Below are 25,130 nucleotides of genomic sequence, written 5' to 3' on the forward strand. Positions count from 1 at the left end.
TTCTCCTCCAGCAATGGTTTCGGGGTCCTGGAATTAAGGAGTAGAAATGGGGATGTACCATCATCATCCTTGATAACCCACTAGTGAAAGTTTGGCTTGACCTCAGGCTCTGTTGGCCAAATGTTTTGATTCTAGAGGGGGAAATGCTCCTGCCTGCGGGAGGCACAGCTACTCCACTGAACTGGAAGCTCAGACTGCTCCCTGGCCACTTTCAGTTCTGATACCTTTGAGTCAACAGGCTGAGAAATGACGTAAAATTAGGGAGGATGATTCATCCAGCCTATCAGGAGATTTGACTGTCCTTTCACCATGTAAAAAGGTATATCCAGAGTAGAAGAGATCCACTATGGTGTCTCCTCGTGTTATGACGTCCTATGATTAAGGTCAGTGAGAAACTACAACTCAAATCAGGCAAGATAATAAATGGTCCGTAACTTACAGAAATGAAGGGATGAGTCACCCCTCCAGATAAAGAACCAAGCAAGACATGCTGAGTTGCTTGCTGAGAGTGAAGGAAATAGAGAATGGTTATTAGAAAAAGGTCCTATAAATACCAGTTAAGGCCAAATGACCAGTTACAGAAATGAAATTCTAATTGCCATGAGGGTTTCTGTCCTATTTTGTTAATAACAGTGTTTTTAGTTGACTGTACGATAGTTAGATCATGTTAAGTAGAATTACTGCCCTTATATTTTTTTTCATTTGGAAATTAAGTATGACATAAGGAGATATAATTAGATATATATCAAGCTGACAAGGGGTAATCTTGATTACCAACTTCATTGTGTGTAGAATAAAATAAGAGACACACTTCTGGACAGGTCACTAAGGGTTCCTAGAAGGGTTAAATGATGTTGTAACACTTTCCCCCAAGGGTGTGGCACCTTCTGGAAGCAGCCAGACATGAACCGGTCTGAGGGAAAGCAACGCTGCTGCTTTTGTCTGCATGTCTTCTCTCCTTGCCTATGAATATGTCTACCCTGTTGCTGCTGCCGCCATCCTGCTCCTTCGCTGCCATCGGAAACCAGCTTCTTCAGCCTCCTCTAGGAATTCATCACCAGATTAAGACTGCTGAGGCATCCAGCCATGTGGGCTGAGCAAGCATCAGGTTCTCAGCCTCTCTAGTACACATTCGACCATTGCTGGACTACACAACTCAAACCCTGCAAGCCAATCTATAAACTCTTTTTGTAATAAATATTCATTCTGCTAGTCCTGTTGCTCTAGAGAGCCTTGACAAATACAAAATATCAAACTTGGGGGAAGGTGTCTTTACCGGTTATTGATCTGATAGGAGATAAAGATTCAGAATATATAAAGAACTCAAAATCAAAACATTAAATAACAAAACTACAAACAATCCAACTAAGAAGTGTGGAAAAGCCAGGCGTTGGTGGCACACACCTTTAATCCCAGCACTCGGGAGGCAGAGGCAGGTGGATCTCTGTGAGTTCGAGGCCAGCCTGGTCTCCAGAGTGAGTGCCAGGATAGGCTCCAAAGCTACACAGAGAAACCCTGTCTCGAAAAACAAAACAAAACAAACAAACAAACAAAAAAGTGTGGAAAAAAGCTGACTAGACAGTTTTCAGATAAAGTACAAACTTCTAATAAAGTACAAACTTCCAATGCTTAACATCCTTAGCCATTTTGGAAATGTGAAAATGACACTTAAAATTCCATCTCATGCCATCAAGGAAAAGTAAAAAAAAAAAAAAACTGTCAGTGAAGATGGGGTGGAGACTCCAATACACTGTTGGATGAGGGGGGGGGGATGTTCTTCTGTATGTTGTGAATATATGTTTCTCTTATTGGTTGATGAACAAAGCTGTTTTGGCCAATGGACAGGCAGGATATAGCCAGGCAGGAAGTATAGGTAGGGCTACCAGACTAGGAGAATTCTAGAAAGAACACAGGGAGGGAGTCTCACAGGAGACTTGGCAGCTCACCATGTAGCTGCCAAGGAAGCAAGAAGCTCAGGCATCTCTGGTAAGCCAAGACCAATGAAGGAGATGTATAAACAGAAATGGGTTAATAATTAAAAGAATGCTAGCAAAAAAGCCTGAGCTATCAGCCAAATGGTTTATAATTAATATAAGCCTCTGTGTGTTTATTTGGGACTAAACGGTTGTGGGACCAGGGGGGACAGAAACTTCAGTCTACAGTTGGCAGGGATGTAAATGAGCCTAGTCACTATAAAATCAGTAGAGTGGTTCCTCAAAATCCTAAATACGGAGCTACCATAGGACCCAGCTATCTAGTGCTTGGGTATATGCCCAAAGGAGTCAAAGTAGAGATACCTTTCCCTATTTACTGTAGCACTCCCTTTATAATAGCCAAATCATATAACCACCTTACATGCCCACCAAAACATATGGGTGAAGAAAATGCAGTCTATGTTTACTCTGTAGTTTTATTCTGCCACAAGGAATAAAATTATGCTATTTGTAGGAAAATAGGTGAACTAATGATCACATAAGCAACCTAAGGCAGCATCACAAAGACAAGTGCCACAGTTGTTCTTGCTTCCATGGGATTTATAGGAAAGAGGAACATGGAGGTGACAGGGGTGATGACTAAACGTGGTGGCCAGGCTTGTAACCCCAGCATCTGGGAGGCTACAATGGAAGACCACAAGCCTGAACTACTACATGGTAAGGTCCAAGATATCTGGGAGTCATAATGAAACCCTGCTTCAAAATAACAAGAAAAAGGTGAGGGTGGTGGGGAGTGAGAAGTGGCACTGTTGAGGGTGTGAGAGGGGGAAAGGAGACAGAGAAGGGAAGGTGGGCGTGGCCAGCATCATTATGTACACACATGGAAATGGAATGAAACCCAATGCTTTGTACAAGTAATGGCTTCTAATTTAAAACTGACAAAGGGGCTAAAAACCACACAAATCTATCACAGGATTAACACAGCTGTTTAGGTAACCTAGGCAGCTGCAGGACCCAGGCCTGCCTTGGTGTGAGAAGTGCTCATCAGCCTGGACAGACCACAACTGCCCCTTCCTGCCACTACGGTAGATCTGAGTATGCGGGAAAAGAGGTGCCTTGTTTCTGCCCCGGAGCCAGACCAGTCATACATCAAAAAAGAAATTCTATAAAGGCCTGATGTTCTATCAATGAAAAAAAAAAAGTAACCTCTGAAGGGGGGGGGGGGAATCCATACCTCAGGAAGCAAACTTTAATTCAATTTGGATGTCAGAAACATCATTGAGGGCTTGAAAAGATGGCCAGCAAGGATCATGTGAATTCCAAAAATTCTTCGAAGTGACAGTTTGGAATTCAGGGATCCCAGGATGACAGAAGTCAATGCTGCTCAAGTCCAGACAAAAGCAGCCTACACTAGGTCTGGATTAGAGGAAGGCAGTCCTGCTCCAGGTTAAACTTTGGGAATATATAAAGTAGGAGATGGGATACAAAATCCAAACATGACTTCCTTCTATTGCCTGCACATGTCAATTTTGACCTTTAAATATCTGCTCTCCAAACTATGAGTTTCAGACAAGAATGGTATGGCTGTGTTGTTGGTCGTTACTTTACTCTTTGGTCTTCTGGAGGCTCACCACCCAGCTTCCAAATAAATCACACAAGGGGAGACCTATTATCACTTATAAATGTCCAGCCTTAGCTTTTTTCTTGCAACTTTTCTTAACTTAAATTATCGCCAACTACCTTTTGCTTCTGGGCTTTTTCCTTTTCTTACTTCTATATATCTTACTTTTTCAACTCTTATTCCATGGTTGGCTGTGTGGCTGTTCCCTACTGTCCTCCTCCCCCTGTTCTCTTGTTCCTTTCTTTCCTCCCAGATTTATCCTATTTATTCTATCTGCTGGCCAGCCCTGCTTACCCTTTCTCCTGCCTTGCTATTGACTCTTCAGCTCTTTATTTGACCATCAGGTGTTTTAAACGGGGAAAGAATCACAGCTTCACAGAGTTAAACAAATGCAACATAAAACAATGCAACACATCTTTGCATCATTAAACAAATGTTCCAAAGCATAAACAAATGTAACACATCTTAAAATAATATCCCACAACACAAGTGTAACTTAAAGAGGGCTTTAAAAGAAAGTTGTTAAGGTATGGAGTTCCCCGACCTCAAGTTATGATGTTGTAAGATCTGCTATTGTATTACCCAAATAACTCTTTAGTGACAGTCCTTCAGTGGACCTTAGCTCCGTAGTAGGAGCGAACACATTGGCTTCTCAGAATGGACGGATAAGGTCCTACCATGACTGGGCCTCTAAGAGACACTGCTCTTTCCCTGAGTCACAAAGCATCCTAAGGAGTTAAGTATCACCTTTATTTTACCAGTAGGATTATGCTTTTCCTACAAAGGGTACTGTAAAGTTTACAGCTGTAATCAGCATAAGCTGGTTCCCAAGTGTTCTTAAACAAATGTGAGGTTTAAGACCGAAATGTAAGGAAATAATCACCTTGCCAGACAGGCCTAGATTGACCTCATTAAACAAAAAACAAAAAACAAAAAACAAAAAACAAACTATCATTCAATTTTCACTACCCTTCCTTTTAGATACATCCAGTTTCTAGATCTTCTTAAAATCCCATAAATCGTCCATGTTTTCTTGTTCACTATTAGTATCATCTACCTGGCTTGGTTCCCATCATCTAGACAACTACACATCCTCCTAAATGCCAGAGTATTATCTGCACTGATTTTCTGTGTTTATTAAGCCTGTGTGTCTGTTGATAGACTATTAACATGCCTGTACCTCAATTTCCTTCTCAGTAAAATGGACATCACAGATACTTCTTAAACAATGCTGGCAGATCATGGTGTAAATACTGTAGAAACCTGAGAAATGAGGAAGTAGATGAAAAACAGAGGACAAGCCCAAGCATGAACGTGACACTTGATTTAAAGACTTGAGGAAACGGTGACTATGAGGACACAGAATGTTGGCGGATGGTCTGAAGAAAGCACTAGAAAGGTCCCTTGACATTGGATCAGCCTGATGTGCACCATGAATTTGCTGCACATAGAGATCCCTTGTCAATAACAAGCAGTCACACCTCCATCTTACCATTTGGAAGAATACATGAGACTGAAGAAGAGAGATGTTATTAATAAGAATGTACCAGTTTTTGCTGTTGCTCTAATTACTTGAGAAGCAGTAATGACTAAACCCAGAGTAAGCATGTATTCACATAGAAAGCTTGAGACATTTAGTATTATTATATTCTTAGTAAACCAATACTTAGCATTAAGATTTTCATCAACTCATTGAATTTTTACTTTCCAGTACTATAAAAGTAAAACAAAAAAAAATTTAATCTTACTTCTTAATCGTTCATATTAGCCATGTCCATTTATAGCCAATAAAAAATATCTCTCTGGCATTTTATAAGTATTAGATTTTATTATTTTTATTTCTCATTTCCCTATAATGTTAAGATAACCTTTAATTCAGAACCACTGCAAGCTACCATCGTCTCTGAGTTTGAACTGCTTTTGACTAATGGGTTTTAGCTGTCTTGGAAGGAACATACCAAATCCACAGTTTATCAGCAGAACAATTTCTGTGGCTTGTGTAAGGAGACTCACATCCATGCTGAGGACTGTCGGCAAAGCAGGCAGACAACCAGCTTGACATTATATGCCAGAGGCTTGCTCTCACACAAACAGAGCCTTCACAACAGATAACCGGCACTCTAGACGTGATTTCAAGGGACATTCCCTGCCCTTCAGGGCATCCACTTTTAACATAGGCTGAGATTCTATCCCTGCCAAGCCCAAAAGCAATGTATAAGCTTATTTTATATGTTCCTATAAGGAACAAGTAGGTCACCATGTCCCAAAATTATCAAGGTAGACCCTCTTTTGATGTTCACGGTACTAATCCACCATTTTAGGGATGTCAAGGAATGGAGCCAACTGAGGCTATGTGGCCCTGTCCTGAGCACAAGTCAGTTCTGGCTTCAGAACTCAGAGCCCTTCCTTTTGCGGGGGACTGAGGGCAGCCTACTTTGTCTATCACAGGACATTACATTTTGATGAATAAACTAATTGCTCACTGGCACTTTTTATTCTGTGTAACAAATACTGAGATGGACAGTAGCAGACATATTTACAGTCACAGAAGCAGCACATAAATGGTCCGAGATCATTCCACTGGCATCTGGAAAAGCAGAGCTTTGTATCAGTTCCTCTGCAAGAAGACACAAAGGTCCCACTGAAGATCTGCAGAGCCACGTTTGAAACACTCCAGACACACTGCAGGGATTGCAGGCAGCAGAGGAACGTGTACACAGAGACACACAAAATACTGCCAGGTTGTTATCTGGTACAGAAATGGGGGCAGGTAAGGAGTGAGGGAGACAAAGGAAGCAAGAGTGAGCCTCCTGTTTTAAAGAAGCAACATACTTAAAACTGGGGGTCCGTTGGGTAGAAGAGAAAGGAACTGAGGAATAGCCAGGAAAGCAAATAACACCACTTAGAGCATGGTCCAGGCAGCAACATAACAGGGAAGAAGGGCGGAGCTATAAACTGCTCCCTAGGAATAAGCTGTTATCTTTAAAAGTGATGTGAAGAGAAGCCAAACCACAAAGGCCGAGGAGCCAGGCGATGAGGAGGAGGAAAGAAAAAAGTATAAAACAGCAACAACCAGACTCTAGTCTCCAACACAGTACTCACTGGCTGACCAAACAAGAAAAATGGGGAGAATACGGTAAGGTTTTCTCATCATGATGCTGAATGAGTTCATTAATTATAGAGGACTGTAACTAATTTGAAATGATATCTAGTCTGGCAGGCTTCGATCTAACTCTTACTAAATTATGGCAACCATATGTTGAATGCCAATTAAAAAAAAAACAAACAAAAACCAACTACACTGCTCATGAGGCTAGCATAAATCCCATGGACACATAACCTGAATGTAATTATTGGGCAGCATTTTCAGTCCGTCTGTGTTTCTCCTGAAGCCGGTTACATGAGCAGGGGGTAGAATTTTCCACATATGGAGTCATGTTGGCACTAACAGCTTCTAGTATCAGATTTCCCAACTAGAGATGGTAGCTCACACAGAGAAACTTGTGTCCTGGTCATTATGAAGACAGAGGCAGGAAAGGCGATGGTGAAGGCAAGCTCACCTGCTCCAGAGTTCTGCACACCTTCTGGAACCGAGCTTGGGACTGCCTCCTACACAAACAGTGCAGTTCCCCAAGGCCAGGCGCATCGGTGCAAGCTGTACTTCTGCCTCTCCTCCTCACAGATACTGAGTGTTGCTAAGTCTTTCAGATTCTTAGCACCTCTGACTACTTGACTTTCATACCAGCTCATTGGTCCCCAGAGCAGCTAAACCTTCAAATGCCAAAAGCTTTGTTGGGTTCTACGTGTAGAGTCCTCTGGTTCCCAAGACTATGCACCAAGCTGTCTTTCAGTAGGAGGCAGGAAGTTCCTGGCTGCTGCCCCCACCCCCCAATTCTGCTTTTCCCCTGTGGAAGTCCTTCTCACCTCTGCTTCCTACTGCTCCTCGGTTCACATCAAAGAGCCACAGAAAGGAAAGCAATCCACTGGTGAGATGAACAAGAAAAGGCATCCTGTCTGTTTTGTTCTGCCATGGCTGGCTCCCACCATTGTCACACACACCCCCACCAAGCCCCTCACTCTACAGGATCCCTCACCCACCTCCCATCCTGGTGCACTGCCACCCACCTCCAGTGCTGTATATGACAGTGCTAGGGAAGAGGAAGCTTCAATGGGAATTCTAGACCCAGCCTTGTTTCTCCAATCTTTTCAGGTTCACGACGACAGGCGTATCTTTATGGTCTACAGAAATAAACTTTGTGATTCAAAAAAAAAAAAAAAAGAAAGAAAGAAAAGTACACACACAGTTCTACTTAATCTCCAAGTCTGAGAACCTGGAATAGACCAGGTTCAACAAGCCTGGCAACTAGAGAGAAACGGTTTTTTGTTCAAGGAAGGTACCAAGGTCCAGAGCAAAGTCACTTCATTGTATCTGGGTTTTGTTTTTGTTTTTGTTTTAATTGAAAACTCTAAGCAGTAGATGGAAGCCCTTTCTCAGAAGGCAACAGGAACGCAGCCACATAGTGTGGGCAGACGGCATGAAATACAGACTTCAGAACCTACGTATGTGAGAAAGAAGAAGGCCTGGGGGTGGAGGTGGGGGGTAGAAGGAATGGCACATGAGAATTCTATCAATGGAGAGCGGCCTCTGGGGACGAGAACCCCCAAGTCATAGGTGACTGAAATGATAATATCCCACGGTCTGAAGGAAATGAGCTGACAACACGAAGAACCACTTCTGGGCAGAAAGTGGGCAATATGTCTACTTGGCAATGCCAAGTGGAAGGAGGACGGGATAGAGGGCCATGCTGGCACCGAATGTGGGGCCCTATTATGCAGAAACTATGAATTAAGCCTTGGCCAAAGACAGAATTCAAGCTACCACGACCACAACAGCCAGCAGGGAAGAGAATAAGCATGTGCAGGAGATGCTGACAGGCTGTGGTAACATACAGCACACTGTGACTTGGGGACAGTCAGTACATCACATTGATTCATTTAGAATTATTTACTACTAGAATAAAACAAGGTCCTTGTGTGCCAAACAGGCTGGCTGATTAAGACGGTTTGAATGTTGTGCTGCAGGCTGTCTGACTCAATCCTGTTTTAAAAATATCCGGGATTGTCAAACAAGACTAAATATGAATGTGCTCTCCCAGTCTCCCTTTTGCTGTCACAGCTGTTCTGGTAATGAGGGGGGAAAGCTAAAAGCAGAATCTCTTCAAATGTTTCCATTTATCACATTATCCCAAGCACTTCAGACACCCAGCAGGCAGCCAGCCTTGTACACAAAGCCCCTGTTCTGGGCATCCATTTCTGTGCACAAGGAGGCTGTCGGGCTCAGGCCTCACATGCCACAGAAACGAAGGCAACACAGACAGGGACCCCTCATAAATGTTATTTTGCACTAGTCTTGTCAAAAGTCCCGGCCAGATGTGGTGGCACACCCCTATAATCTCAGTACTGGAGAGACTGGGACAGGAACTCAGGAGCCCAAGGTCAGTGCTGGCTACATGGTGAATCCAAGGCCAACCTAGAACACAAGGTACCCTGTGTCTCAAAAGAAAGTTCCAACTAAGAATTCCAGCAACAATTGTTACAGCTCGGGTTTTTCTTCCCCAGAGTTGGCCTAAACATGTCTGGAGGTACAAAGCCTTGCTCCATAAAGACAATATTAAGTACTAGGCTTCATATGAAATAACAGAAAGAAAGAAATGTAGCCATGTGGCATTCATTTTACTTCTTTCTAAAATCAGTTATGTTTATATATATATATACATAATTTTGATTAAAAGTGATTTATATGTCAAGAAAATATCACCAAATATCAAAAAGAAAGTTTTATTCATCAGAATCTTCCCCTTTCACCCAAATTACAGCTCTTTGAAATTATTCTGATTTCATATGGCTAAATATAGGCACTGGTACTTACATATCAAATTCTCTAAAAAAGTCTAATGGATATGTGTTTGACCCAGAAAGTCTAACTCCACACCCCTACCCCAACTTCCCCCTCATCCTTAGACCACAAAACCTTTTCCACCTCTGACTACACTCTTGCTGTGGCCCACTCCCCCACACCCCTGCAGTGCCCACTCCCCACACCCCTGCAGTGCCCACTCCCCCACACCCCTGCAGTGCCTACTTCTCTGACTCGTCTCATGCTGCCAGTTTTCGTGCTCTCTGTTAAAGTATCTCTTTCCCTTCCAGTGAGGTCACACCCTAATAAGCCATGTTTGCCTGCCACACCACTATATACGCTACACTGTCAGCTGAGACGCAATCACAGGCTAAATGAGTCACTCTCTGGGTAATACACACAGAGTAAGTAGGAGTACAGGGTCAAAAAAGCGAACACAGCTCTGTCAATGTGTACAGAGAATCCATTTGGCCCAGATAGAGCAGCCAGAACACTGACTCTCAACTATTTCACTGCGCTTTTCCAGAGCACATCCCAATTTGCATCACCGAGTATCCTCGAGGTGAGGGGTTGTCAATCTTCAGACATAGACTAAACACCAGGTGAGGAGAGCCTGAACTACAGAGTAAGAACCTGCAGGGGGAGGGAAGGAGATGAAATGGGGGGGGTGTCCTTAGAAAAATACTGGGCATCTGGAAATAAATGGAGGTCTTATAGATACTTCTTAAAAATAATGGGGGCATTTACCTTTAGTGGTTCCCAACCCTGGCATGTCAGAATCTCTGGGGCCACCATCACCCAAGAATTCAAAAGGGCAGCCTAGGGTGGGCCTGGGCACTGTCTCAAACAAGCAAGCAAACCAAACAAACCCCACCTCACTTGAATCTAATACACAGCTAGACTCAAATCCCGATTGACTGAGGAGCAGGGCATTTTAGCATGATACATCACAGCTACTCCCATGACCAATTCTATCACCACAGCAAAGGGTTCCCTCCTCCCTGACTTCAAAGGTCTGTGCTGAAGGTTTGCTTAGACTGCCTGGGATGGAAGAAAGATCAATGGGGGCAAGAAAGCTGTACTGTAGGTTGTTAGGGGCAGGACAGGAATGGAGAATGGAGATGGAGGAGAGGATCTGTGTGGATCTCAGGCAACCTCTTCTTCCTTGGAGGCATCAAATCCCTTGGAGCTGGAGCTGCAGGTGATTGCAAGCTGCCCAATGTGGGCGCTGAGAATGGAACTTGGGTAGTCGGCCAGAGCAGTCCATTCTTAACTACAGAGCCATCTTTCTAGCCCTAAAAACTACTGTTTTAAAAAGCTCTCTATCTCCAATACAAACTGACTTTTTTTTTCTAAATTAAACCTTAAAAGATAAGGAAGAAAGTGGAGTACAAAGAAAAAGCACTCAAAAGAAATTCAAAACATGTTTACATTACTCAAAGGAATACTGTAAAAAGCTTTCAAATTACAAGTTGTCAACCAACAGATGAATAGATACTCATAAGGGTGTTTAGCTTCCTCAAAAGATACAACAGAGCTCACCCACTGAAACTGGCACTGTCTCTTCAACCATCCATCACATGGCACTCTCCTTCCTTCCTTCCCTCCCTCCCTCCCTCTCTCCTGATGTTGGCACTGGATGAATTTTATGAAATACACTTTGTGAAACTAGTGTTTTCTCTGTAATTTACAAAAAAAAAAAAATTCAAGACTAGGAATCAAAACAAACTATGTAGTGCATTTCAACTAAATCACATCCTGAAGATGCTGTATTATAGGATAGTGGGTCAACTTCCATCCCCTTAAAACAATCCTCACAGGTACCACCCTCCAAATTTCTGGTGAAAGGGGAGGGGAGGAGAAAGGGAGAATGTGAAATGCTTGCTTTTGCTGAATGGTAACCAAATCATTTTAACAGACGTTTGATTTTTGAACTGGGAAAAATTAATGTTCTGCGCTTGTCTGAAATGCCTAAAACCAAAAGAATTTCAAACTTTGAATTTTTTTTTTTTAATTTTAGGACACTGGCACATAGAAATTGCCATTATGAGTTTCTGCTGCTGTAATAAAACACAATTTTGTTTATGATCTAACAAAGAGAAAGCTTGCCTGAAGATCAGAGTGCAAAGCTAGCCACACTTGTTAGCCACAGAGGCCAGGCAGTGGTGGTGCACATCTTTAATCCCAAGACTCAGCAGACAGAGGCAGAGGGATCTCTGTTACTTCAAGGCCACCCTGGGCTACACAAGGTTGAGTCTGTCTAAAAGAGAAACAGAGCTCACACAAAGGTGATCCCAGGATTAGGATCACATGCCTTTAGTCCCAGCACTAAGGGGGTGGAGACAGGAGTGATATAGCTGGGCAGAGAGAGGAATAGAAGGAAGGAGGTGACAAGAGAGAGATGCAGTCTGAGGAGCAGTGCAGTCTGAGGAAAAGTACATTCTAAGCAGTTTGAGGGTACAGTCTGAGGACAGGATCACCCCTTTGGGTCAAGTGTTGGCAGAGGTGAGAACTTCCTACAGGCTGCCGCTTTGCTTCTCTGATCTTCAGTATTAACCCCAATATCTGAGTTTTTATTATGAAGAACAATTAGAATTCATGTAAAATTCATGCAACAGGAAGGGCTCATGTTATCTTAGTTTATGAAGGGAAGTCATCTTAGTTCCTATCATGAAGGGAAGTCAAGGCAGGAACCTAGAGGTGATAACTAAAGCAGAGGCCATGGTGGGGTGCTGTTTCCTGGCTTAATCCTCTGGCTCGTTCAGCCTACTTTCTTGCAGTACTCAGGACTACCTGCTGGTGGGTAGTACCACCCACAGTAAACTGGGCCCTCCCACTTCAATTACCAATCAGAAAAATGTCCTATGGTTTTGTCCACAGGCTAGTCTGGTGGAAACATTTCCTCAGTTAAGGTTCCCTCTCCTTGAATGACTCTAGGTTGTGTCAAGTTAACATAAAATTAGCCAGCACAGTTTCAGATTTTGGAGTATTTCAAATTTCAGATTTTCAAATTAGGAATACTTAATATATCCATATATAAATTATGTCAGACTTAGATGAAGACCAGAAAGGTCAGATTGTAGCATCCTTTTGGCCTAAACACTACTTTGCATCTGGACCCAATCAAGAACTCTCCAAGTTATAGTGACCGACTCCCAGTTTAAATTTAATGTTCATGGATTTTGAATACAGAAATTCTGAGTTGGCTGAGATGGAATTATGGAATTTTAGCAAGGATTCTATGTAGGTGGTCTCAGAGCACATCTGCAGAGACAACTGCTCCAAGTGAAGGAAGACAGACCACAACCCAAAGTTAAATTTTCTAAAAAAAATCCTAGCTGCCATTGCCACCCTTGAAAACAGTGTTCTCTTTGGCCTGACGCCAGTGGGGGACTTCTGAAGTGTTTTTCTCCGTTTCCCCTTTCAAACCTACAAGCCAAGGTGGCTTGCATGTCTCTGAGAACACGTGACATCATGTCTGCTCCTGGTCAGGACTCTTCCTCTGCTGTGCTGTGACCACACCCAGGGCCTGACATGCAGAGCAGCAATGAGTTTCTAGGCTCTCTGCACTCAATGTATACATCCCAGCACCCTCTAGAATAACATATACTGCACTGTAAATATCAGAGATGTGTGATCGTCCTGCTTTAACCTATTCTCCACCACTCACCTACCAGTTTCTGACTAGATTAACCCTTTGTATGATTTATCTAGTATAGGCTGTATTACAAGTCTATAGGTGTCCCGTCTTACTTCCCAGCACCATCTATATAATAAGCAGGCCTACAGAAAAAAAAAAAAAACAACAACAAAAAAACCAACACACATGATGCTCTCTGCTTTGATTCTCTCTAGAAATACAATGGAAGGGATGAAAACAGTGGTGCAAATGGCAAAGCTTCGAAGATTACCCAAACCCCCTTTGCCCTCTGTTCATTTGTACAGACCAGGAATTGACATTTATGCTGGACTATGTGGCAGCAATTAAGAAGACTCAAGATTTGCCCACTATGATCTCAGCAGTCAAGAGAGTTATAAATGAGTCAAATAAAGCCAGGCATGGTGCATGCATGCACCTGTAGCCACAGCTATTTGGAAGACTTGGAGAGGAGAACCTGTTGAATCCAAAAGTCAAGCCCAGCTTGAGCAATATTAGGAGAATACTGTCTGCAGAAAAAAAAATAGTAAGTAAAATTAACCAGTAGAGTAGGATACCTCAGACAACTGCAGCCACAATGGAGGACATTTCCTCCATTGGCGTTTTTATAATAAGCACATTGCTTTTCTAATTCTGAAGAAAAAAAAAAAAAAACAGATGAAATAACCCTGCAAGTACTGTATAATGAATGCAATTAAAAGGGTCAGAAGAAAATACCTGCCTGGAATCCTCGAGACCTAATACGAAATACGAAATAACAGGCCTAAAACGATCATAGCTCACCTGGGTGTCATCACAGCCCATGTTTAGGCTCCAGAAAGACAACACTGGCTGGCTGGCTGGTTATGGATCTACCTCACTGCAGCAACAGCATTCGTAACTCACTCTCACATCACACAGTGCTCAAGCACATGCAGGGTACACGCAGGGTGTTATGAAATTCCTTCCTCAATTCAGTCAGCAATAGCTGCCCAAGACATACCCACCATCGTCAGCACCCTATCTGTCAGCACAGGCTGACCCACAGCTAACAGTAATCACTGCTGCTTCCTCTAGGAAATGGAGACTGCTAATCTCAAAGTTGTCCTCTGATCTCTCAAAACTGCGTGAAAAAATACCATGGCTCATGCTGTTGTAACTGCTTCCTTTTGCTGACACAAAAGACCTCCCAAATACCACGCACATTGGAAAGTTAGATGCATGCGTTCTGACCATCCCTTCCCACTTTTTCCTCAGACTGCCTTGGGTGCCCAGGTTAGCTCCCTGAGTGCCCATTTATTTCTTCCTGCCTGGTTTGCTTTCTGGAATGTTTTTCAGGAGCCCTTTAATGATGGAGCAACCCAGGGTTCTGTCCTTCCACAGGCTGTGCAGGACAGATTCGCCCGTGACAACAGCCCCGTCTGCAAGCGCTGGCTGCATCACTACAGTACATCCTGGTGCGAACAACTGTTCTGTCGTTCTGGTCTGACCTTTCCTACACCACTAGTCAGCAGTGCTGGCCAATCCTCCACGGAGATCTTCCTAGAGCTTACAAGGACCTCCCTCCCTCTTCTTCCTCCTCCTCTTTGACAAAGTTGTTCTTCATGCCCTTCTGCCCTTCCAACGCCTGCAGCTCCTCCCCAGAGTGGTTTCATTCATCCTGGAGCTTAAGATCTCAATAAAGGTGGAAGATTCTCAGTCCATCATCTCTTCCCAACCATGTCCTTTAAATCTCAGATCCTCATATTTAGCTGCCATGGAACGTCTCCATTGACAAAGACATCTTGCCCTCACATGGCTGCAAATAAGAGTCTTCCTTCACCGTCTTCCATCAATCCAGGCAGGAGGTTATCTCAGGCATCAGCTGTCGTTTGCCCCCAAGGCACTACCCCATCCTGCAAGTTTGCCGCTAACTGCCCTCAGGACTAGTCCATTTTGTCTGGTTTCCCTCACAGATGCTTATCTTCCTGAATCCAGGCTGTCCTTAAACAACTTCAAGCCTCCTGCTGGGTCCAGAGAGACAAGCACACTGCTCCTCTACTGCACCACCTTCACAGCTACCAACGGCTTTAAGGAAGATCGATGCCCTGGCTTCAGCCTTTCAAATCCTGTTGCCATCTTCCTCTCTAGCATAATCTTTCAGTTGTCTCCAATACCGTATTTTCTTTTCCCCAAATTTTCATATTATCTCTAACCTTCTAATCCAAATCTAATCACAGTTCCATGTGTACAGACGGAAATACTCCTTCGTCTCCATCAACTATCTAGTCCCCGGAGCCTAACTGTCATCATTCCCAGGGAGCTGTCCTCAGTCTTGCCTGTTTGACTGTCTCAGATTTGATTATTGGTCTTCACCCAGCAATCCTCCGCTTGATAACTGGAAGGCATGGTCCTTAAGGTGTTGCGACACCATTACAGGAAGGTTGAAAGCGAAGTTAAATACTTCAAGACATCAACTACTAGTGTGCACGGCCCTTTCAACAAGCACTCTACAAACAAGACATGGTGTGTAAACAGAGAACCAGTTGCTTCACAGCCCTTTAGAAGGTCACACATTTATCCCTGGTCTGTTCCTGCCCCATGTCCCCATATGCCTTTGTGATTTCATGGCTGTGGGGTAAGTGCAGCTCTCTAATGCTTTTCAGCAAGGGTGGGACCTGAGACCAGTAAACTAAGCTGCTCCTTCATCTTGCTCTACTCAGTCTGGTTGACTTTTACATGGTGCTCTTCTGGAATTGCCCTCTGGTGTGTTGTCAGCCACACCATGCCAGCCTTACCTTTGACATCTAGAGCTTTCCTGCTGGTGATAAAGCTACAGGTCTGTTCATCTTTCCTTCAAAAGGATAAAGATGGTCGAGCTACACTAATCTCATTAAGTACCAATGATGGCACCAGAAATGCTAGCAACCTATATTAGTAAATAAAAGCAATATAGAAGTATCTATTGATGAATGATGCCTACTTTTGGGAAACAAGTAATAAAAAGGGAAATACCAAAAATATCAGCGATAATTGTTTCTGGTTAAAGGGATGAAAGGTTTTGTACCAAGGAAACAGAATTGTAATTTTAGAAATAGAATGCCAGTTCTATTCCTAAATCACACAACTCAAGATGGCTTTTAACCTGGGCTTAGACTTTGGCCTCTCTAGAAAGATGCAAGCTAAGGCCAGAGGGATGGTTTAAGGACTGAACGAGACTCCACCTCACACCAGTACACAATCAATGCCAGTAAATCTGCCAACAAGGAAGACATACACAGTTCTCTTTCATTTTACTGAACTGGTTCTTTATGTCTGTTGCCATTCCCCTTAACAGCCTAAAACTCTGAAACAAACAATGGTGATCCTCACCACTCACTGCTGTGACCTTCTTGGGCTTCTCTTGTTCCTTTCAGGGTAAGGAAACCTACAGACTGTTGCTCTGAGTTACAGAGAAAATTTCATCGAGGAAAAGTCTGTCTGGTTGGAGCAGAGCTTTGCACAGATGAGATGAACCATGGCAATAAGCTCAGAGCCCAGAAAAAAAAAAAAACTACATGCAACCAAGAGACCACCCTGAGTACTGATGTCATCCTGACCACTCACCACCCTTCTCAGCATCTAAGGCAGGAATCTCAACTCCTCCAACAGTGAACAGCCACACCCTCGGGAAAGAGCATGGGCTGAGCTAGTCAGCAGCAACCAGAGCTGAACCAAGACAAAGAGGAAAGCCACCTGCTTCCAAGGGACAGTCACTGCTGTCTGATCGCTCTGCTCTTTCCTTTAAAGGCACAAACCGTGTAGGTTTTGAGCTCTCTTCTTGGGTCTCTACTTGAATATATATGTCTTGTCAAGAGAACACAATACCACCTCAGAAGCATTTTATCTCTTTCCTCACTGGATGGCAGCCTATTATTTGCCATAAGACAACATCTTGTCATCTACTACTGGTGTCCCTAGTTGGATCCTAACAGCCAATGTGACTGAATTAAGTAGAGCATTTGGCAAGTGAACAAGTTTAGAGCAAGTTCGTTTCCTTATAAAAGAAGCTGCAGCCAGTTCCCTTATCCCTTCTGCCAAAGGACATAGCAACAAGATGCCATCCTCTAATCAGACAGGAGTACATCCCCACCAGATATCACATCTACCTTGGTCCTGTACTTCACAGCCTCTGAATTATAAACATTAAACTTCAGGCGTATGTAAATTACTCTGTCTATGGCAATCTGTTATAGGGCTGTAAACAAACAAAGAAACTACCTTTTGGATAACCTTTTCCTATTTCCATCTTCAAACTCAGACATAGTTAGTCCATATAACTGACAAACTCGCTTCTCTAAAAAAATGGAACTATTAGTCTTGTCTTTATTTATCTTCAATATTCTCAAAAAAAACAAAACAAAAAAAACAAACAAACAATGGTGAGTGCCACTCTTCCATGGTGCCTTATGTCAGTTCCGCCACTACTGAGGAGTGATTTGGGGGTACCTCACATCTTCAAACCTCAGTTTCCTTACCCATCCTGAGACAATGGTGCCCACAAGTCACAGTACTGACATGTGACAGTGCAGGGCACTGGCCACGCCTCCTATGGCTGCATCTCTGCTGGGTCCTCACCCTACTGCTGCTGCAGTTCTGGCCCTCAGTCCTAACACAGATTTTCATGTCCCAACGGAAAGAACATAGGATTAACTGCATCACCTACTTCCACAATCCTCCATACAAGGTGCTGCTCTAAGTGCTGCATACAGCCTCTTCACTAATCTAAATGTCTAAGTCTTCACTTTACCCATGAAGCAAAGTAGGGATCGGGGAGACCAAAGCAATATGTTAAGAAGCAATCTGGCTCAAAATCCCTTAATGACCTTGTGTCATCCTAAAGCAAGTGCTTCAAAGATTCCACCCCCCACCAAAGTAAAACTCCAACGTTTAAACTCTACAGTAAGTTTCAAATTTCAGTTAGAAATCACACACATTAGCATAGGTTATATGCTGTCTACTGGCTTATCAGTGGCCACCGATGATCTTGGCCTATTCCCAGGTGTATATCCTTTCTGCAGATTTGGGAAAGGACACAGCCATGTTCTGTTTTGGGGTGCACCAGTATTTCCTACAAACGTGGGGCTTACTGCGGGAAGGCAGTAACATTACTGCAGAATCAAGTGTATGTGACTGTTTGCATGCCTGTTTACTGAGTGTGATTAAGTTTACGGATTAGCTTGACTGCAGCACAGTGTGCCAAATCAAACATTATTTCTGGGTGTGTGCATGGGGATGTTTCTAGGTGAGAGAAACATTTAAAAAGACACACTTGGTGAAGCCAACTACACTCCCTAGTTCACACTCAAAGAGGAATTTCGTCACTACTTTTCCTGGAACTCCAGTTTCCTGAGGGAGCAGACGATGAACTTCTCAGTGTTCCGTGACTACATGAGTTGATCCCCACATACTTCCCTCTCCCCTACTCCTACTGGTGTTTTTTTCTCGGCACAAAATATCATGTCAACATCTGTTAAATACCAGGGTTTGCAGGTGACCTTGTGCTTAACCAGTAGCCATGCTTTCCTCTTTTTGTTCTAGCTATCTGCCATTTCCAAGCTCCTTGCAACTAAGCAGCCCATACATGTCTCCCATAAGGTCTTTGAAGACCTTGGATGACAAGGGGACACCACAAGAAGCCTAGATCTCAGAAGCTGTATGCAGCAGAAGCCCTCACTGTCTACCCCTCCCCATATGACCCTTCTCACACTACACTGTAAATTCAGCAGTAATAAAATGGCCCAGTTTTGCTGAAACACCAAGATGGTTTTATTAGTTCAAATTAGGAACAAGCTTGCTTCACATGTCAATCCCTTCTCCCTGTCCCTCCTCTCCCCCCCTAACCCTCTCCCCAAGCCCCCATCCCATCCCCCCTCCACTCCCCAGGCAGGGTAGGGCCCTCGACGGAGGCTCCCCAAAGTCCACCACTTCATCCTGTGCCCGACCTAGGCCTAACACCAAGATTTTTAAGTAATGGTCTACATTGACCACTGAGAGCTTGTTACTTCACCTACCACAATTCCTTGCAACACAGAAATCAATTACTTGTGTACTTTTACCTCTTGTTTAGTACTATTCCCAGGCCTGTATGAATATTTATATTGTCAATGGGTAAGATAACAGTCATTTATTTGTAGTTCTTTAGCTGTAGCACTTGTGGACCAGATGACCTTATGACCTTATCATAAAATCATACACTTAGTAAGTATTCAACAGGAAAAAAATAATTCAGGGGATAAAGAGATGACTACATCAGAAAAGGCCTTGCCACACACACAAGCATGAAGTTGTGCATTAAATCCTAGCACCTATGCTACAAAAGGAAAGCCAGGTGCAGAAACACACCCTTAGTAATCCTGGGGCTGGGGAATCGGAGCCAAGACAATCTCTGGGGTTCACTCTCCACTCAACTCAGCAGTTAAGCTATACTTAAGCTTAAGTCAGCTGAGCACCAGATCAGTGAGAGACACTATCTCAGAAAACACAGTGGAGAACAACTGAGGAGGACAGCCACCAACAACCTCTCATATGCATGGGTGCGTACACACACACACACACACACACACACACACACACACACACACACACACACACACACCATACAGTTGAACACACATGCACACAACCTACACAAACACATACAAACATACACAAAAACAAGAACTATAGTTAACCAAACGCATTTTAATGCACTGTGGTCTACTGTTGTTTTGTTTTTCAGAAGAAATCCATGGTCACTTTCATTACTGGCTTTGAGCAGAAATGTTAACTGGACTGGAAGCTTATTCAGGACTCACACCAGTAACTTAAAATCAAACCATCACTTCACAAGTCACAGCTCTTGGTAATTAATGCTTGTCATTCCTAGACTTTCTCTCTAAGATCCTTTATCCCTTTCCCAGAGTTGTCTTTTCTAGCTTGACAGGCTTTGCAACGGCTAGGGTGAGTGGCTTAGACAATCCATAAAAAGGTAGTCTTTCAACTGCCCCATGGCTCAGCGCCATTTGCCTCAAGCCAAATTCACATGACAAAATGGATGACCTCAAAATCAAGGTAAAGCAAGCAGTGTGGGCCCTGGCCCCCAGTTACTTTCAGGGCTGTAAGCAGTAGTGCCACACAGCAATCTCCTAAATGGCTTTAGAAGCCCACTGCCCAATGTGAACTGACTCTACAAGAAAGCACTGTGGTTAGTTCTGCCTTCTGCAACAGCCTGCTGGATATAAACCCACCACTATTGTGAGGGATGGGGCAATGAGCAACTTGGCATGTAAAGACTGAGGAACACTCATGGGGGAGGGGGGCAGAGGAAGAAAGATGAAATGCTACTGAAAAGTGGAGAAAAACTTTAAAAAACTGCAACTATATAAAGAACTTGTCCTGAAATATATATACTCAAGAGGTGTTGTTTTCAGTTATTATAGACTTGCTAATTTAAAAAAAGAAAAAGACTGCTATATAAATATACTATTACTGGGTACAATCTTGCTGATAATAAGACAGGAGCCACATTAGGAGAAGTCTACTTTTCCATCCCTATGTTCTGGTATATAGCACAGGCAAGTTAGGTACCCTAGGGAGATCCTTCTAGACAGGGACAAAAAAAAAAAAAAAAAAGACAGAGGGATGACAAGAAACTGTAAGCAAAAAGTTCATCAAAAAAATATGTTCATCAAAAGGGACTTGTGGCTTAACCTCTAAGTCATCTCTCCAGCCCTGAAATATAATTTTTCTAATCACAGAAGCCCAGTTCCTTTCTGCCTTTGCTTAAACAATAACCACTATAATGTAGAGCTAAGTGCTGTGGTGGTTTGAGTAAGAACGGCCCCCATAGGCTGATATTTGAACGTTTGGTTCTCAGTCGGAGACTGTTTAGGAAGGATGGAGGTGTGGCCTTGCTGGAGGAGGTATGTCACTGAGGGTGGGTTCAAAAGCCCACAGCAGGCTCAGCCTGCTGCCTGTGGATCAGGATGCAAGCTCTCAGCTACTGCTCTAGCACCATGCCAGCCTGCCTGCCTCCCAACCATGATGCCATGGACTAATCCTCTCAAACTCAGCAAGCTCCCAATTAAAAGCTTTCTTTTGAAGTTGCCTGGCCATGGTGCCTCTTTATAGCAACAGAATAGAAACAAAGTATGTAGTACTTTGTTTTTAGCGAATAGAGGGCAACCCCCTGAGAAAGAAAGTACAAACTAAGGCAGAAAAGGCTCAACTGAGGAAATAGAAACACTTATAAAGCAAAGGACAAATTCTATGCTGAGAACTGTCTGGCCACCATGCATCAGCAACTGAGTCCAATTGTGTGCTTCTTTTTGCTGGTGTCTCTCATGGTTAATGGTGATAGTGACAAGGAAACTCTCCAGGTCCAGCCACTATACAATGTGCTAAGCACAGTGTTAATTTGGGCCCGAGTCAGGCAGCTAGAGAATCGACAACAATGGCTTCACTGTGGCACATCTGAAGTGTGTGTGGGTAAAAGCAGACTCGTGTAGCTTTTCTGATGTGAATGTATGTAGGTAATCACAGAGAAACCAAACAGAAGAACTGTGTAACTGAGGAGGGAGAGGAGGAGGAGGAGGAAGAAGAGGAAGAGAAGGAACAAATACTCTACATTTGTGACACCAGCGTGGCCTTTTTGGGGGGCAGACTCAGAAGTGACAAGGTCACTTCAGCCAATCTCAAGCCTAGTTATAACTTATACTAAAGAAGCCAAAACTTGCAGACCACAGGCATTCTTCAGCATCCCTCGCTTGGACAGAAGGAACTACCCTAAGCATTAAACCAAATCCAAGCTCCAGAAGAGATGAGAAGATGGGTTCTGCTCTCCCTGCAGCTCATCCATGGTACTGTTACTTATACTGGAAAGATCCTACATCTAAGTTCTTGTTAAGCCATGTTAAGACATGGCTAGTTAGCCAGTCACAAGCCAAGACTTTCCTTATGAACAAAACAGGCCTAGGCCCTCTTTGGCTCAGTATGCTAATACTAACCAGCACACCCCCACCTGGACATTCCCACTTCACCTTCACAACTGTAATACTCCCTGTGTTCTTTATTACTCTTTTAAATTGCCCTTTTAATCTCAATATTTATTTTCCAAAAAAGCAAAGTGTTTTAAATCACTAATACAAAGCTACTTTCAACATCAGAAATGCTTATTAGATAAATATAGTGTTATAAGGTTATAAGGTTATCCACAGCAACTTGTGAATAAAATGGCAAAATGGATAGTATTCTCACCATGATTCAATATTTACTGTTAACAGCTTTTCACTTCTACCAATAGTGACCTCTAGTAGTGCCAGCAGTCTAGGTCTTATATTGTGGGGTAAACTAAATTAAAAGGAAAATGGCACGGTTCAATTATTTAAGTCAAATTACAGTGTCAACTATAAAACTCAACCTCCTAAAACTGGAGCCAGTAACATAATACATTAGGAAAGTCTGCCCTGGATCCGTGGATAGCAGACCCTATTATGGGTCAATACCTTTTCTTATATTAGAAGCCATTTCCCTAGGACAGCTACGAACAGGTAGACGGCTACAAGCACTGCACCACAGTGAATGCCTCATACCTGAACTCTATGTAATAAGCCTGTCCAGTTTTATTTAAGGTTTTAACACCACATCCAGATATCTATCCCATGTACTGTATTCCAGTCATCCTCTAATCTATATTCAAGGAAAAATGCAGTATCTTTTTCTCTCAATATATTTTGGTACCTGCATGCTTACTATGAAACTCGGTGATCACTTGTATCATGCAAGATGGAGGGCCTCATTCCATCCCTTCACAGAACACAGCCCCACCAGAGTTACAAGCCAATCCAAAGCCGACCCAGTATTGATGACAGACCCAGGACTCTGGCCCAAGATCTCCAGCCAGTAATTCTGGGAGCAGCCTCTGTTCCACACTCCCACCCCCCAAAAGAAGCAAGCCCTCACCCCCTAGAACACCCATAAGCACTGCCCTTGCCTCATGAGCTCACTCTTTGCTAAAAGCCCATATCTCCTGTGACTTTGTGCCCAAAATATCAGAAACCAAACCTACAAGGTGAGGGGTTAGAGGTCCGGGCAGTTCTCCTTGGCCCAGTCCCTTGAAATACCTTATAGGCTTTCTTAGAGAGAAACACAAAATTCTCTTATCTTTCATTTAAGCAAGGAAGGAGACTCCAAATAAACGTGAGCTTAAGTCAGCTGTAGCATACCGTCTTGAACCAGGACTACCTTGGAGACTTCCCGCCTGACAGACAGAGGTGCAGGGTTGTCTGCAGCAGAGAGAAGTTAGGCTCATTATCACATAGAACTTCTGAAGGAAGTCTGTAGCAAGTCTGAGTAGTAACTTCTAAAATCCTGCTACTGCCTGAGGTACTAGCAGGGTTAGCAGCCCCTGAGAATCCTGCTACTGCCTGAGGTACTAGCAGGGTTAGCAGCCCCTGGGAAGGTTAGCAGCCCCTGGGAACCAAGGCCCACTCCAGAACCACCACTTCAGAATCTTCAATTTCATAAACCTTCAGGTAACCCCTGCATGTTCAGGTTCAACATGGAGTAAATGCAATGGTGGAGTGGACCAACACCTCACCTCTGTCCCCCAAGGTCAAAGCACTGATTTTTAGAGACTGGGGAACTGAAGATACCATTGAAAGCTCTCTCAAGAGGTGGCCAGCCCTGGTTTTAGCTCTTCTGCAAGCCAGGGGCTGGGCAGGGAACTCAGACAATCAGCTCCTGTCTGCAGCAGGCAGCTCCAATTAGTGCAACAGAGAAGCAGAGACTAGACAGGCCTCAGCCAATGGCCCCAGAGCCTCACAATGCCTCAAGTGTACAGAGTAGGCTCTCACACTGCCTCTCAGGCTGGAGGCTTTGTGGTTTTTATTTATCTACTCCAGTTGCCTTGGAAATTTGTATCTGCCAATTTTTATCTGCCAAAAATTAATAGTAAATAAGAGGAAAAGGGAAAGGAAGTACACTGAGATCTGCCCATCTGGAAATGGCCTTAGACCCCGTTCCTGTTGGTTATAGCAACAGGGACCTTGTTTTGCCGCGTCACTCTGGCAGGCTTTTACAACCTTAAAGAATCCCTGAACCCATCCATGCTCCATGCTGCATTCTCTGTGTTTGTATAGTGGTTTGTGCCACCATTCCATGTGCAAGGCTCTCCCTGGCCAGTTTAAGGCCCTTGGCATTTCTCAAGCAGTCTCAGGGAACATGAAAAACTGCTGGGTCCTTTGCAAGGCCCCAACGCTTGCAGAGGGCAGGACTGGCAATGAGGAATTTCAAAGGTACAATGTGAGCACCCCAGGTCAGGAAACGTTACACCCTGACACAGACTTCAGACATGCTTAGCTTCATTTGTCAACATGCTAAAGGTTAAAAAATGAACACATGGAAGAGGCGTGTAGCTCTCTACCACCCTGAGAACTGGTGAGCCAGGAGGCAACCAGCCACTGCCAACCCCAGGGATTACCATCACAGGTAACACAAAGCTAATCGCTTGTTCCTCTTTCATCAAGTACTTCTGGGCCCCTGTTTAATTTCTCCTTCCTAATTCCAATTTCAAAACTGCTTTTTCTCTCCTCGGACCTTGTGATTGCAGTTTCATCTCACACAGTCACCACTTCTCTGCAGAATTGTAACTTTTGTTGTTAATAACTCAGGTTACTACTGAGACAAGAAGTCATTCCATCATGTATGCCACAGTACAGTCTTACAGGCACTTCCTAGATGTACTTCCAGCCAGGCCAGGTCCCATCCCAACTCCAGTGTGTTTAAAAAACAAAAACAAAAACAAAATCTGTTTGGCTCCCAGCCCTCAGGGCAGCCATTTTGTAGCTTATGTCTGATGGCTGACATAAAAAGGTAAGCTGGGGGAATGGCAAGGAGTCACAGATAAACAGATACTACATCAGGGACAGAGGCAGAGAGGTACACAGACACAGGCCATATCAGGTGGACGGTGGGGGAGAGGGCCCACAAGCTGGTCCCAAAAGAGTAGGACAGTGGAGAAGG

The 25,130-nt window shown here is 43.7% G+C and overlaps 1 protein-coding gene and 1 long non-coding RNA gene across 4 annotated transcripts in view; one reads left to right on the forward strand and one right to left on the reverse strand.

The window, feature by feature from the left end:
• Lrrc1 (leucine rich repeat containing 1) overlaps positions 1-25,130 on the reverse strand; it is a 119,807-nt gene that overhangs the window by 50,311 nt on the left and 44,366 nt on the right. The window lies entirely within an intron of this gene.
• Positions 312-1,260, forward strand: LOC118238697. The gene is made up of 2 exons (XR_004769643.1): positions 312-383; positions 875-1,260. It is a non-coding gene; the product is annotated as an uncharacterized LOC118238697 (long non-coding RNA).

Source organism: Cricetulus griseus, chromosome 4, assembly GCF_003668045.3.
Source record: "Cricetulus griseus strain 17A/GY chromosome 4, alternate assembly CriGri-PICRH-1.0, whole genome shotgun sequence".
NCBI classification, from domain to species: Eukaryota; Metazoa; Chordata; class Mammalia; order Rodentia; family Cricetidae; genus Cricetulus; species Cricetulus griseus.